Raw genomic sequence first — 4610 nt, 5'->3', positions numbered from 1 at the left:
TTATATAACTTATATTTTATACATGGAATAACATAACCTCAAAATATATGAATATCAGGAGGCGCGCGATCTATTCAAATCATGAGAATCGTCCGCATCGAAATCTGGAAATATTAAAATCCCAATCTCCTGAATTTGTTTCAAAGCAGTTAGCTGTTAGCAGATAGATATATAAATAGACTCGACGAAGTACTCCGACCGGCAATCGTGCATCTTCGAGTTTTCAAATTCAGAAGAGGAGAAATGGGTTGCGCGCGCAACTCAGTCATTTACAGCGTCTCCTACTTTATTCACACTGACATAGCCCTGTCATAGTATTGGACCGCATCTCGTTTCACATCTGGGATCACTGGGTGGAAGTGCTCTTGTTCGACGGAGGGGATCCTTAAGTTTTATTCTCTCTTTGTTCAGTCGCCCTTATGTGCTTGAACAGCGAGAAGTATACGTTTTCCGTACAAGACTACTTTTCTAGCAGCGCCAAATCTTCCTGAGAAGCGAGTTTGATTAGCCAGCACGCTCGCCCGATTTGGTCCCTCGCGAGTTTCCGTTAAAGGCCATTGATTTTTAAACAAATCACAACCGCTTATTAAAATAATTTTATTTGACTGATTTGATGTAGTTTTTTTCAGTAGAGAGAAGAAATTTGCGTTTTTTTCTATTTCAACACAGATTTAATTGCTCATTGCTCATACTACCGCATCCCTGTTTAATATATTAGAGTCAATCAGTTTTCGTTATAACATGATTGAAGCTCACTACGGTATACGCTGAATAGAAAAAAATTATTCTTTATTTTTACTTGCAGAATTAAGTGCACAGTCTGATGGAAATCCTAATAGTGAAGCTAATATTGGTTCTCCCTCGTCTGGCAGATCCTTGTCTCCAGCTGGAAGGCCTCCTACTGTTCGAGTAATTGGACATGCACTATCAAAACTAGGATATGTTCGGCTTATTTCCCACACAAATCCGAATCGTATATTTGAATTTCGAAGATACGTTTTTCCGGCCAATAAGCGGATGCATCTGCAACTAGGGCGTTTTGCCTTTAATAATATACCCGCCGGAGAACATATTGTATTATCAGCTCCCAATGGTGATGTTTTTGCCATATTAGAGAATGGTAAAAATCTTCTTGGAATATATCGGAGGAATGCAAATCAAACAAGTGTCAAAATAAACATGATAAGCGGTCAAGTTGATGATATGACAGCAGATGAAAAGAAGGAAATTCCAGTAGACAATAGTCGACAGGTTTTTTCATATAATTTTAGAGAAATAGTTGTAAAGTACGATACACTGCAAGTAGTTTACTATTAGTTGAATTAAAAAAAGTCTTAACTAATGTATATTATTCTTTGTAATCTGATCTAAGATTACAATGCATGTAACTGTGCATTACATTAGAAAGTCTATTGAATTTCAATCTCATGGTTTCTATCATTTTTCAATGCCCCATAAAATATCAGTCAAAAGTTCCATTTGAATTCTACTCTTATAAGATTGTTTAATAGAAATCCAAAAAATTCTATAAGCAGTAAATTGGGATTTGAGCTTTTGGAGCTTATAATTATTTTTTGCAGTTTCTTGCATTGCGAATTGTTTCTAATATATAAAATATTACACTACGCTGATGAACACAGGGTTTTAATAAAGTAGCGAAATTCCAAACTTTTAGTCTCATGCATTTGGCAGCTTTTCTCATAATTGATAGTTTTGAAGAATGAACGAAAATTATCGAGAATAATTGTTTCGCAGTGTTCCTTTTCTTTGGAATACATTATTTTTACTCTTTTGCTAATGTTTTACTAACGATATGATGATTACAAATAGGTTAGAGAATAGGTCAAAAAAAAATCCTGTGAACATTTTGTTTTTAATAAAAACTCTAAGTTAATCGCAGAAATATTTAAAATTTGATTTAAATTTAATCATTTCAAGTCAGATTAACAATTAACTAAATAATCCAAATGAAAATTTAAATAAATCAAAAATTAAAATTAATAGTTATTATTAATAATTTGGTGAGAAACGAATAAACAGCTTCTAGTCTGCAGATATTCACTTCTGCAAATATTTCATTTTGGATTAGTCCAATCTCAGATGTTTTAAGAATTAGTCTGCTTGAGTTTGAAAGGTTTCAAAACTTACAGAATTAAAATTTGAAATTGAGAACACTATATTCAAAACGATTACTCGAAACAGTAAACTATTTTCACTTTTAGTCTCAATTGAATACCTAGATTTGAAATCAAATTCCTTCGTAGGACAATCATTAATTAACGTGCGCGAAAATAATATCACATCGTAACTGAATCGATATTCACTTTGACTAAGTTGTTTAATACAGAGAAGCTTTTGGTACACTGTGTGATCGATAAATACTATGAGTTTTTATTTCATTGTAGTATGTTTTCAAATTATACATGTTTAGCGACATTACAGTACGATCAGTATCATATAAATATTCTAAAGTTACAACAAAATGTCTTACAGCCACTTTGAAATTTTTTGCGGGTAGAAATAAACTTTCAAATTTATTTCTAGAATCGAAATATATTTCCGCGTTGGAAATAAATGGGGAAATATATTTGCACATCAGAAATAAGGTTGAAAATCTATTTCCAACTTAGAAATAAGATTCCAGATTTATTTGTGAGTCGAAAATACATTGTCAGATTGAAAATTAATATAGAAGCGTATTTCTAAGGTAAGAATAAGCTGCCACACCTATTAAAAAAATGTAAGAGAGAGAATGTGGTTATTCGATACGCTAGTATGGCTGGAATTAGGTTATGGAGCAGACTTACGGGGGTGGAAAGAAAGAAAAGATATTGAGATTTTACAAAAAAGGTATATAAGGCAGACACTAGGGGTAGACTGGAGGACGCCAGGGTATACGCCGATATAAGGAACGCAAAAGGATAAGCTAAGTATTAGAGCGGGAAAGAGGGCATGGAAATTTGAGACGAAGCTGAGGGAGGGAAGGAGAGGGGAGTTAGCGAGAAAGTGTTTGAAGGAGGTAGAAGAGAAGAGAGGGAGGGCGATCGAATCAACGAGATGGGAAGAAGAAAGGAGCTACCTCTGCCTGAGAAGTTTCTTTTTGTGCCTCCCCAGTAATTTTCCTGAGCCTTTCCTGAGATTTTACAGACTTCCTTCCTGAGATCTTCGGGACTCCTTTCCCCTATTTTATTACCTCGTTTTCACGTTCTAGCGAATTCTAAGTTCACTTTATTTTGCCGGGCTAATTGCGCCCATTTTTATTGGGCCTGGCTGGCGCCCACACTATCGCTTACATAACCGGCATCTATTCTATATATCCGTATATGGGTACTTGTAGTAGCACGTATGCATATACGTATAATTGACCATACAATCTGCTATTTCGAAGGGTGAAATAAACCAACTTCACATAAAGTTAAGTAAATAAATCTTACTTTAATTATTTAATAAAATGTTTAAATTTTGAAAAGGTGAATAACTCATGTCTTGCCCTGATTGTTTCATGAATTAGTTAACAGTTACATTGATTAATTATCAGTTGTTTATGTCTTGCCCTGATAGTTGACAATATTGAACGAAATACAAATTAGATCTTGCTCTAATTATTTAATAAACTACTTTTATTAATAAGAAGGGGAATAAAGTTAATTAAAAAGTGGGCGGTTATTGGAGGAATAACCCCGAATTTTCGATCGTTTTAATCAAATCAAGCTTTTGAGATTTTCATCGATGTTAGGTCTCGCCCTGATGATTGGCAACATAATTGAAATTAAAATTTTTGGAAATTTGCACGGATACTGAAAATTTAAAAAAGAATTTATCTAATAAGATTCAGGTTTTATTCTGAACCACTGAGTCAATATAATTGAATGTGGATTGAAACACCATATTGTTTGGATGATGACAGGGATGTGACTATGACCTCGAGACTCAGGCCGCTACGTGATCTTTCGACCAAAAGGAGCTAAATGGATTATGTGGAAAGGGAGCTCAGACATTTGCATTTTGAAAACGATAACTCAACATTTCAAACAAGAATTTCTACCATGGATTCTCTATTCCATCGTAACAATAATTATTTGCAAGATAGGGGCGTGAATAATCCCGATTTGAAAGGCCAAAACACTGTCCTGCGACTAATAAGTGTCGTAGTTGGCAAACCGAATGCTAGCGGGCAAATAGTTGACAGGAAGATTTTCGTCCCGAAACAACGTTATCACGAAATCGAGGGTAGTGACGGAAATGTTTCCCAATATATTCAGGGGAATAGACGAAGTATGAGTCACGCCTCGAGTGACAGTGACAGTCTCGCTTGATTTGACTCGAGCCGTGATCGGAATGCATCGTCGATTTGTGGACTTGATATGGGCTACTCTGGCTTCGACGGCGACTTGCCGATGAAGATATGTCGCATATTTAGCTCTTGGAATCAGTGATCCCAGATCTGAAACGAGACGTGGTCCAATAATGTGACACGTCTATGTGCGTGTGAATATGGTAGGAGAAGATATAAATGCCTGGGTTGCGCGCGCAACTCATTTCTCCTCTTCTGAATTTGAAAACTCGAAGATGCACGATTGCCGGTCGGAACACTTCGGCGTTTCTATTTA

The sequence above is a fragment of the Belonocnema kinseyi genome, chromosome 2 (assembly GCF_010883055.1).
Source record: "Belonocnema kinseyi isolate 2016_QV_RU_SX_M_011 chromosome 2, B_treatae_v1, whole genome shotgun sequence".
NCBI lineage: Eukaryota > Metazoa > Arthropoda > Insecta > Hymenoptera > Cynipidae > Belonocnema > Belonocnema kinseyi.
The sequence above is the reverse complement of the archived record's forward strand: the minus strand, read 5'-3'. Positions refer to the sequence as shown.